We start from the raw sequence: 12,539 nt of genomic DNA on the forward strand, positions 1-12,539 counted from the left end.
TCGTAATTAACAATCTTTACTTCCACTGCCAGACAATGCTTATCGGGAGTTAATTTCCCGCCGGAGATCCTTTCTAAGCTTGAGCAACTTTAAACAACGCATGGTTTTGAAAATGGATCCCGTTTGTTTTTTCTTCTCAACCTCACCTGAAGATGAGCCTGTACTGTAGCCCGAAAGTGCCTTCATTATTAAGCGCACCACGAACAATGAGAGCTTTGATTGGGTTAATTATGTTATCATGTTTATTGCTTTCCACTTTCCAAACAGGCTGGTCTGGCAGCCCAGTTGTACCGGGACCGGGATTCCCTTTTCAAAGTGCCCACCCCATGCACCCCGATAATCCTTCGATAAATTAAAGGCTTTGGATATCGGGTATATCGAAACGGATCCGTTAGCGAATCTTTTTGCCCACCACGAGAAGCTCAAATCCTTACCCACTCACTAGCCCTATCTCACACGCCCGTCTAATCAGTCATAGGTTTTATGGGTTTAAAAATCGCAAAAAATAAACCTTCTCCCAAGAATACACATGCGATCGTTCTTACACCCCGGTGGAGAAGCTTAAATAAGCATTCCTCCGCTTGTCACTCGGTGCTGGGAAATTTATTAATTGAGATAATATACAACCACTACACGCACCTGAGCACTGACGGGAGAATGTCTGCAAGCGAGATTCGCACACGTAGTGACCTTCCTCTCCAGGGCCGAGGTTCGAGCTTGCTACACCAATAAGTGGAAAAGATACGAGTTGATCGAGTGGGTACTTGTGGTTCAAGTCCTGGGCCAGTATCCGAACCGTAGCTATCAAGGGTAATATGAATTATGATCCAGCTGTGTGAGCGCTCTTGTACTCGGGCCCGGGAGGATTAAGTGGGTAAGCATTAGCAAACGTTCGTTCTAAGGCAGGATAGGTAAGGAATGTTCTGGCCTGTGGGCACGGGAAAGTAGTGCCACGCGAAGTGTTTGTAACATATCTTCCTATCGTACAAAATTTATAATCCCTCCTTAACTGTGCCGTTCGTCGCTTGTTTCATCGTTGAAGTCTTTCCCGGCACAGAGCACGCGCATTAGGGCCGATAAATGGATGTTGATATAAGTGTGCAAGGGCTGCAGGGCTTTGCTTAGAACGCATTTGTTTTTCGACACTAGAATGGTATAGCTAAAGGCCCTTCCTTATCGGGTGGTTTGCCGGTGTGAACTTCTTGATGGCTTTATTTTGTGACATGATTTATGTGCACCGATAGCGAAGCGATTACGAAGTGCGTTTCGAGCATTCCAATTTAAGGTGATAAATTTTCGCCCACAATGTGTGGCGTGAATAATTTGCCTCATAGCTGTTTTGGTTTCTTTTTTTTTTTTTGGTTAACCGTCCACTGCTCATCTAATTGCGATCATCGAAAAAGCATCACACCTCACACACAGTGAATGAGGCGGGTGGGCTCGAGTTTACGGCTCTATTTATGGTGCTTGCGTATTACGCGCCTGAATGCGCTCCCGACGACGTTTATGAGCGTGTTGCTTGATGACTTGCATCGAGCTTGCGACGACTTCTTGCACAATCATCGTCGGACTGCTGAATCAGGCTACTGGCAACCGTCGCCAGCCTTCTGGTTGTTTGATAAGCGGCACCAGATCACGGGGTGTAATTGGGCGTTAGCGAAAGCGTTTCGTTACGCGGTCCGCAATGTTTACCCCGGCCGATCGGTACCAGTCGGAACGGTCTGTCATTGAGCCTCATCTCGAAAACGATCGATTGGATCGTCTCGGCAATTGGCTAGTCATTTCGCAAAGCACCGGGTTAAGATTCCGTCAGCCGCGCTGTCGGTACGCGCACTGTTCTGCAATCAGCGACGATGCGTTGAAGCGTGACGTGATGCGTACGCATGCAGACGGATGCCATGCCTTACGGTTCAGTAGAGCGTACGCTTTGCCCAGTAGGGGCAGGTTCGCGCGCGTCGACCTATAATGAATTCAATTTATTAAGACTTCCGACTCGGAACGGTGTTGATGGACGGCTGAATGACGAAGGGTACCTTCACCACGGTGCGGTGGTGTCTGCGGTCCCTAGAACTGTGGCCCAAGACGCTTTAGCGTAGCGTCAGGCAGTTGCAGAAGAACATTGGTTCGTAAATGGGAATTCATGAGGCGATGCCGATATAAAAGCTACGAATTAGATGTGTTCCCCTCGGTAGTTCGAAGCGAGCATTCTGAAGAATTTGTCTGGCTAAGTCTTCAGTCGGGCGAAACGATGTTTGTTTGCTGGATCGATGGAGTGGATCGTGCAAACTTTTCCAAGAGATCGCGTGCATGTAATTAATGCTTCACGAGTGAAAACTGCTACCCGTGCATCTGAAGAAGCGTGCCCATTCGAATGAGTTAGCGTGGACTGTCGTCAATCGTCTGTCAGGAAGAACTCCTTCTGATCTGATCTTCAATGCCACCCTGCTGCAGGAGAAAAGCACCCAGCTATTAACCTTCAGCCCCGGCCGCCAATCACACCTACCCCGACCGACGACAGGGCCCTAAAGCAGGGGTGAGCCAACGATTAACCTTGGTGGGGTGTGCGAGGACGGTCCTGATTTAAATGCAACGCAGACCATTGCTATCAATCAATTTGCCACGGTGCGTTGCAAACTGCGGAAGCCTTCGCCAGCCACAAACCACACGGCGACATAATGAAAGTGTGCGGAAATCGAACACGAAGCATCCTGATCGGGCTCCACGTCAGGTTGTATGCTTATGGTAATTAGCCGGCAGCACCGGATGGGACTAATTACATAGGTTTGCCCGGTCGATCCTTCTGTGCGCGTGCCACTCAACCAGGGTCTGGGTTGATCTATATTTAATCGATCCGAATCAAACAACACACGGCCCCTGCTACTACATCGACACGTTAGCTTGTGGTCCAGTTTCCCGAATAAAACCATCTCCTAAACTGTCCCTATCTCTAGTATCGTCTAGGTTGGTATAATTTATCAACCGAAGGAGAGTAAAAAAACAGAGACGATCTCACTATGATCTCGTTAGGGTGGATCGTCGCTAACGGGCAGGATTTAGGGAAGAATGAACCGATGGGTAAGCGATAAAATGATTGAAAATGGGAAAAACGGGGATCTTGTAGATTAAGACATTTGTCGTAGCATCGTAATCAAAAAGTCGTCTCGACCATCGGTTTCTCTCGCACTAATGTGTGAGCTGGGCTCACACATTATAAAAATCAACCGAATGAACACAGAACATGGAATTTTTAAACGGCCTCGAAAGACTGACACAATCAGCCATGAAAAGGGGAGGTTTCAATTTTTCTACCAGAAGGAAAACGGTCTTCTGTTGTGGCGGCTGCTCCGGGTGCTGCCGGTGCCGATGTACCATTAATCGAAGCTCATTGGAATGGGATGCCGTTAACGGGGTGGGTAAACAATGGGCAAACAAATGGTCGCTTAACAATTTATGTCTTATTGGAACAAGATTTTTCTTTTTTTCCTGGCATGTGGTTGTACGGTTGTACCGCATGAAGACGACATCTTGTAACTGGTTTCTTTTTTGTCTTGAGCATGATCTGCATGAAAAAACGTTTAGCAGCTGATCATCGATTAATGGATGAAATACTTTCGCCCAATCAAATGAGCAGTGGAGTTGGTTAGAGAAAGAATGAGAAGGAAATTTTTTTCACATTTTTCCTGCGCATATTGGAAAGGTATAACAATAATTTACTAGCTTTTGATAAGGTACTGTCACTGGGTTTCATAAATAGCGATATGCTTTATAAATCTGATGCAATTAAAATCATCTCTTCAAGTTGGCCCTTAACGGGATTTTAAAACTTGGAACCGAACATGACATCTCCTGGCTGACATCATATAGGTCTCGAGACGACTTCACAAAACGTGGAAGTAATTGAAGCTCGCACACGTTGCCTGTTTACTTTTCGCGCATCTCCAACGCTTTCTTTCGAGCTCAACCTTCCTAGGCAGCAGGAAACAACGGCCACTAAATCGGCTCGTATGATGCAATGCCCGCTCACAGCACAGTTTTTCGCTGAATGATTTGTTTTATTTGGTTTGTTGTTTTTCTGTCCGGTAAACAATGTTACAGATCAGCAGGCAGCAGCAGCAGTTCAGTGGGCGGGAAAATTGGAAACATATAAAAAGTAAATAAATATTTGATTTGTAATGGTAGGAAGAGTTGTTGTGGTTGATGTAATGATGCGATCATGTGTGTAATGGAGAAGGGTTTTGTTTGAACCAATGTTTGTAAACTGTTCGCAACACGACTCATGTCTCTTAATGTAGGTCTTAAAGACACTTGCAGCTGGGAGTGAGGTATCGTATGCAAATGTATTCCAATGGGCTTGATCGTTAGCATTACTTCCTGCTCATGTGCTCTAGAAATTTCTTCCCAGGTATAATTTCGCCTACAAACAGTGAGAGAAATAATTGTAAACACATAAATCACAGTTTTCTTATACGTGACACTTCATGTTACAGAAGTAACCATTAAGCAATAAATCCTTTTTCATAGTGCATATCCATTGCAAAACTCAAAGAAGATGAGGTTATATAAAAACTTGAAAAAATATCAGGTTTTCCTCATTGAACTCGTCATTCTTTTGCAAGAATTTTCCATTTTAATCTGAATTTTTATCTCTCTCTAGGATTAGTCAGTGAGTGACTATCCAGGATTAGACAGTGAGTGATCTCAGTTCTTAACCAACTCTTTAGATATCTTACTCACTCAGGATAGCACGCATTAGCAATGGTCTAAAAATGAAAACAGTTGTGTAAAAAATAGCCAACTTTTTTCTAGATTTTATCCATAGTTTGATACCTGAAAGCCCTGAAAGATCAAGTCAATATTGAACAAAAAATACTACATCATCGCGCTCAAACTATTGTTTGTTTTTTGTCAGCTTTGCCTGACTGTTCCTTCAAATCAATTTAAAAATATATGACTTGCGCTTCTTAATATATTTTTATTGATTTTAGATAGAAAAAAGACGTTTTCCTCAAGATACATTCCACAAAAAAAAATAAACGTTAGTTCTCACCTTACGTACCAGGACCAATTATAATTATAGTGCTAGTCTAGCAAAAGAGAATACGGCATGGCATAAACTATAATCAAAGAATTACCATCGGCGAAATCCAAAAACAAAAGTGCTGTGCGCTTATACCAATACCACTCACTGTAATATTAAGTGAACCCGCTTCCAAACGACTTCCACGAATCTCATCCTCCCGAATGGTAACTGGCGTCGTACTGCACCAATTGCTCGCATAGAAACGCTTACCTTGACCGTTAATGTGCTAAATGTGTATCACCAAACGTGCTCCCTCCTCCAGTGGTTCTAGCTTTCTCTCGAACCCCAGAACAAGCTATTGAACCTACGCATCCCGTGTAGCGTTTCTGTCCGATCTGGTCTGGAAATTTAATCCACCACGCGTTGTTGCTTACCTTTGTTGCCCGAAAGGTGACTGCTTCTGCATAACAACATGACACTTGGATCTGCGGGAGTTTGCGCTGGCCGAACCCGTCGTCGTCCCGACACACAGTTAGCATGCCAATGTGCTATTATTTCGCGACGCCAACGGAAGATAGAACGCTAGACAACGACGCTATTTATGCCGTTCGATCACGAGAGATACGCTGCTCGATCCGCCCGCCCTAGCGTTTTGGGCCGGATCGATTTGCGTTGTTAATGCGATCGTAAATGGCCGCCAGCACGTTGTTGCTGGTAAGCTCGATGGCAGCCGCCTTACCACCGGTTGTTAGCGGGGTTATGTAGGCCTTAACAGCTTAACCAACCGACGGACCGGAGTATTAAGCTTAAAATGTTGCCAATTCTCGGTGACGTCCGATGACCCACTGAAGTACACGCGGTATGCATGTTCTTGTTGCAAAATCGATACAAAACGGTTTCAATGGCCGATCGCCGTGGACGGCCGTTGCAACTGGGTTGTTTATTGGAAAATGATGCGTGTAAAGTGACTATTTTATTTGACTGCTTTGCTTGGTAGGGAACCGATTCCTGTGGTGGGTTCAAGGAGCGCAACATAATCGAATAATCAGAACACACACACACGCCCTTCTTGGCCTTTACTGGACCGTCTCATAACCGACCGCGATCGTGCGCGGATCATATGTGTTAATCTGGTTTACTTCGATCCGGTAAGATCGCGCTGCCCGTGCGAAAGCGGGAAGTGTAAGGTTGTTTGAAATTTTCTTTCCCCATGGATCGTGCTTGCCGATCGCGTGTTTTGCTTGTGGATACTGAAGTGAGAGCCCTTCTCATGTTTCGCATATAATTGCATATAAATGCAGCCTAGTTGAAGGTAGGCGCAGCTGGCGGTCACTTAGTTCATCCCGGAAAAGCTCTTCAGAAGGTGAAAAACATCGGCTACAAAAAGCCGATGGGGTTGAGGAAGAAAGGGGAGAAAACTCCACCGTAGAGCACATGTTTACACAGAGCGATCCGCATAATAATCCGCAAAAAGGGGGGACGCAGAAAGACCTACAACAAGCTGCGTTCCAATGCGCGAGCGCGGTACGTGTTCTGGGTCGAACGGAGAAAATTGATTTCCAGCCGACGAAGAACGCGACGTTCGTGTGTACTGCTTCGAGACGCGACTTTGGGCAAATGAGATGAGTCCTGGCAAAATGCAAATAGCACGATCCCTGATTTTGCCGATGATAAATGGCTGCCAGGCGTACGGCGACGAGGCGGACACACGATTGACGCGTGGGGACGCGTGACCGCAAGGAATGTTTTAGCGACTTTTACCTTTGCCCAATTAAAAGCACACATCCGCATCTTAGCACTTAATTATGCCCCACGGGAAGAGTCGTAAAGTGAGCCATAGAAATCAGTACGCAGCAACTCTCAGCAACAGAATTTCTTCTTGAGGGCTGGAAGTCATCAGTGAATACGAATTTACCCACCGGTATGAGTGGAGAAAAGGTTCAATTTTTACCATAAAGGATTAATCGGGACATGAAGACATGAAGATGAGCATAATCACCATACTTGTGGAGCTCGCTCCTAGAAGTTAGGCCTCGGGTTAACGTAATGGGGCACAATTCTTCTCCGATTCTTAAAACGGCAATCAACACGCATCATCCGGTGCCGTTACGCTCATTAGTGGTTACAAATTGTTCAACAAATAATTTTATTAGAAGCGTAGAAGATGCGTACCGTGTGTCGAAAAACTCCATAGCCTCCATTATGAGATCTCAACCTAGGCGCCGCACTGTCGGTTTATGAGTGGTGTTTATGAACTCACCTCTCAACTTCTTGATCACTCGTTTGGGTGCGCGCACACACACACACACGCTCGTTAATGCCTATCCGAATGGAGCAGGTGTGAAGATTCTCAGCGGCTCGGCTCCGCAGATCTGTAATGATGTGAGACAATATGCTCCAATTACTTCCCGTCCAATCCTGCCCGAGGTGAGCAGCGATGTGCCCTTCAAAATTATACTTCATCTCAGCTTGTTAGTTGTGCTGATCGGGTCATAACCGGCAATCGACAGAGGGTTGAGATTCTTGAACCATAGGTAGAAGTTTATTAGAAGGCAGCCCCAGCATCCCGGGTGTGAAGCGCCGAAGTGGCCGAGAATGGTACCGCCGATTGGGGTGAGCATTTTCACACGTTTATTAAATCGATCGGCACGACGATATTCCTATTCCGGCGGTTGCGGCGGCTTAAGTAGGTAACCACTGTGCGCTGGAATCGAATCGACAGGTGCTTTTGGTATGTTCGATGCTGGCAGAAGTATTTGCTCGGAGCACTGGAGTACCCTTCCACTTTATGCTGGCAGTTTCAATGATGGAAAGAAGTAATTGAACATTCCAATTTCTAATTCTTGTTTACTGGTGGCCTCTCCAGGCTTTGCCCGACAGATGGAGCCACCAGTAAAACAATACTAACCATTGGTAAGTAACAGATGTTATGGATTTGCCTTTTTTCCTGGAAGAGTTCATCACGCTGCCAGGAGCTGTGAGATTGCAAACGAAAAGAAAAAACCTAAGCAAAATGCTCACCCAAACAAGTGCCCTTCTCAGAGGCTCAACAACAAACAGCTGACCGAGTCTCGGTGCCTTCCCCTCATGACTTGCGGGTCATGAGAAAAACATTTTCTATCCAAATCTATCTCTCGTTCCCTCGTCTTTCTTTCCTAACCTCCAACCCTTTAAACCACTTTTAAAGTGTGAATTTCCAAATGATTATTGCGATTTTCGGCCATATGTGGCGATCAATGCCAAAGAGCCCCAAAAACTTCAAGTCACCAACCGAGTAGTACGATTAAATCCGTCGGGGCCTTATTCACATTTCATTGCCGGGAAATCGGTTGGGTTGGGTAAAAGTGGTCTGCGATTAAATTAAATAAAAAAAAAATGAGAGCAAAAAAATGAGTTCGCTCCACGCCCAGCTTTTAGCCGAATGGAGCGCGTTCATCCCCAAAGATCGGACGAAATGTTTTGACGCCTTTTAGTTCGTCTTTCTCTCGCTCTGCCTCTCTTCATTTGGGACCCAATTCCCAAAATTACCTTCCCAACATAGAGGGGGGAATAATTCCATGAGGTTTTTTTTCTCTCTTTCCAAACCGAAAAATGGAACAATTTTGCATCGATTACCACGCACAATGGTTATGGTATGTTGTTGTTGTTGCAGTGTGGCGTGGCTGCAGTAACATCGTATATGCAGTGTTTATCCCGAATAGAAGCACCCCGGGGTGACCAATTTTGTCGCACGCACAATACTGTACCACCATTAAAATTGGGTCAAATGTTTTCGTCGATTTCCCCATAGCAGTTGGAATGTGCAGTGGACTAGTGAAAATCGATTGTCAAATAACCGAGAGTGGTGGCACAAAATACAGGAGCAATCTTCATGCACCATTACGGGAGTAATTCAATTTTCGAACCTCCTCCCCTATTCAGTAAGCAGCCCTCCCTGTCCGATGAAAGTTGGGGTCCAAAAATTGAAAAAACTAAAGCATACGCTCGAAGCGTGCGGCTACAGATTTTAAACGCACTCCGGAACGCTACACCGATGCTACATCGCTTAACGTTTGCTGTTGTTAGTCCGGCTAGGCATAAAACGAGGCAAACACGGACTTTTGCTCGTCGTTAGGCCAGTGAGCTTAGCTGCCGTTTCGCTCACGGGTGAAGATTCACCACAGAAACGGCTTAATTATGCAGAGAAGCGTAAATTTCGGTACAACGTGTAGTACACGGTGAGTCTTGGCTGGCAGCACAATCCCATAAGGTCCATCCTGTTCCTGAATCCCTCCTGCTGTACCTAGGCTGGGACCTGCAGCCCGGTAGCCGTGAAGTCTGGTACACAAACTCTAGCGGTTCTTTCGCGAGCGGTTCATTAAAACGAGCCCATTTACGATGGCTAGCTCGGCCAGTAGCGTAGCACAAGGAAATGAGATTTTGCTTAACGCATTTAGCGCTTTCTTTTGCCTAGATTCGGTGATTAATCCAAATATACGCATTTGGCCCGGACTGGTTGGTTGGTGCGGTAGAAAGATCCATCTAATTCGTTTCTATTTCCACCTCTATCTATCTCCCTCTCTATTGCTCTGTAGTGAAATGCGAAAAAACAATCAAATTCGGGAGTCTCCTTGGTAAAAGGTTTTTGGTTTAAACTAGAAGCAATAGCAACAGAAAAACCGACAAGAAACAAGAGCATTGTTTATGAGGTACGAAATTAATGCCAATCATTTCGCACTGCTTTCCATCAGTGTGCGAACGTAAAAAGGCATCAAGCTAGTGATCTCGGAGGTGACCGGTGAAGTTTAAGGTTAGATGGCGAGTAATGCTTTTATTGGTGTTGAAGTGGACGAAAGCTGCTGGTGACTTCCCAAAAGTGACAGTTGTATGACAGTTTTTTTTTCCCTCTTTTGGTTAATGCTTTTTGCGGTAATGAAAAATTAGCTCATAATAGTGCCATTCGCCAGACCACTGTCACCGGTAATAATGTTTAGAAGGGGGGCGGCAGATTTAACCAAAAAAAGATGGATCGTTTTGAAAAGTAAAGTGGAGAAACTGCACCACAAACAATTGTGCTTATTGGAATGGATTTATTGAGTGGGGGATTGTTGGGCGATTTTTCTTGCTGTGTGATGGAAACTTTACTGAAGGGAAATTATGGTAGAATATTAAGTGGAAATAAGTGTCTTTATACCTTAAGTGTTATTGCAAATTGAAATAGACTGTAAGATTAATTATTGAGTTATTGTTGGTTCGTTACCATAAAGATCAAAATTATTTGCAAATTAAGAAGATAAAAAATCCATTTTCATTGTTGTCTAAAATTTGTAAAAAAAATGTGAAGTAAATGAGTTAACGATGTATGTCCACCAATGTTGTCGTCTACGATGACCAGTTGATACCTCTTTTGAATATTTTCAAGCTTTTATGGCAAGATCAGCTCACCATTGCTCTAGGAATACAAATAAGATATTTCAAAGAAGTTAAAATTATACAGTGCTTGTATCTCCTCGATACTAATGTTGCACTCTTATCTAGCTTTATGCAGAACCATATTTCATTTCCAACGCCCTCATTTTTTAGATTCCAATGATTTATATGCTTAACTGTTTTATTAGATTCATATTTTATAAGTTATTCTTATTCTAGAAATCAATAGTCTAGAAAGCTTTATGCTGGATGCAAATTCAAATAACAGGGTTCTTTGAATTTAACGAAAGCAAGTCTACATCGTTAGTTGTTCCATCTCAATAGGTCCTTTAGAAGGATTGAGAATAAATTGATTCAAAAGTTCAATATCCGATACGTTTATAATACGATCAATTTGAGAAGAACGAAACAACGGTCCCAGCACCATCAAATCCAAATATACGTTTTATAGAACAAATAAGGTCATTGGAACCACTATAAACAGTTATTTGTACTATATTAATTAAAAAAAAGGATCAATTTCTAGTAAGGCCACCTTTACGCCGTCCAGTATAATGGATGTCAGTTGTTGAACACACTCCCTGTGCCAAACACGTTTTCTGTTTACCCATTTGTGTAAAAGCATTTGCACTTCCTCGCCAAACAACGAATCCGCCACTTTCCATTAGACGGAAGCCACACATCTGTGTCGAAAAGCGACACTTTCACATCCAAACCCAAAACAACCAGCATCCGATCGCCCAATAGTCGGCGTACCCATCGAACGATTCCCTTCAAATTGACATGCAACCCGCGAACCGGCATCACTCGCATCGCTTCGGGGCGGGAACGGTTTCGCTAAAACATCCCCAAATCGCTATGCAAACAACTGGCCATGTGCGCCACCCAGGTGCGAGCCTCGATGATGGGCCTCGACGTTTCCCGGGACTTATTACCGCTTGCTTGGTTCAACCGCTTTCGTTTCGTTCGCGTCGATAGATTCCCGGGCGCGATAGTTTATTCAATTCACCGTGAACCGCATCGAAATCGCGCTGCTCGCGGCAACTCCACAGCCACGGATTCAATCCACTCTCCGATCTGCTTCGCGTTATACCATCAACCGGTGGAACGGATCGTGGGGTTGATCTTGCCAGCGCGATCCACCCACCACGCTGCCCGTGATATAGTTTAGTTTTCCAGTTGGAGTTTACATTGGAAATTTTCCTTCTGCTCATCATTTTCGCTGTGCATTTTCGTCGCCCAACCACCGCCCGACGCCGCCTACCCCGACTTCACTCCACTTTCGAATCTTCTTACCATATTTCCCACCGATGACAAGTTCGACTCATCGCTCACCAGCGCCACCACCACCGGTCGTGCAACAAATTTGTGTGAGAAAATTAGTTCCCACCACGCTAGGGCGTGTTGTGTTCGGTGTTGTTTGTTCGGTTTGGTTTTTTTTTCTTTTGCCATAGCCATCGTTACTTCCCAGCCCACTCTCTAGCTAGCCCGATTTTATTTGTTGGTAGCGTATTAGCGTCTGTGGAAATGAGCCCGAAATAGAATGATGGAAATATGTACATTTCATTTGATTAAATGGTTCCTCCCGGTGAAGGTGAACCGCACAAAACGACCACAAACACAAACACGACGGTCCCGCTTTAACCCAGCCGGCGCATCACGTTTGCTGGCTTCCGGGTTTGAGCTTTATTTTTCCATATTACAAGCCAACCCATAGTGTGGCCTTTCACGGGGGTCAATATTAGATTCGGTGTGGGGTTGTTTTTTAAAGGCCTGGGACACACACAATGGCGATGAAATGGAAAGTACTCGAGCGGCATCGGTATGGAGACAATCCTAACAAACGAACCATAATCGTTTCAAACGGTTTGTGTCTCTTTCGCCAAAACAAAAAATTCTTCACTTGTTAGGTGCCATTTTTGGGTCAGGTTTTTGAATTTTTGTTTTTGTAAATACAATTTCAAACCATGTTTTATTCACACCAAAAGTGTTTAAGGGGAACAAAAATATACATAATTATGCTTCTGTAAATTTTAAAAACAAGAACACTTTTTCTTTGGATTTATTACTTGTTTGCCTTTAAATAATGATAATGATTAGCTAGTGTCAT

General features: G+C 44.5%; 1 protein-coding gene across 2 annotated transcripts in view; it reads left to right on the top strand.

Annotated features, from left to right (window-relative positions):
* Positions 1-12,539, top strand: part of LOC118511408 — an 87,269-nt gene that overhangs the window by 48,181 nt on the left and 26,549 nt on the right. The gene's annotated exons all lie outside the window — the stretch shown is intronic.

Source organism: Anopheles stephensi, chromosome 3, assembly GCF_013141755.1.
Source record: "Anopheles stephensi strain Indian chromosome 3, UCI_ANSTEP_V1.0, whole genome shotgun sequence".
Taxonomy (NCBI): Eukaryota; Metazoa; Arthropoda; class Insecta; order Diptera; family Culicidae; genus Anopheles; species Anopheles stephensi.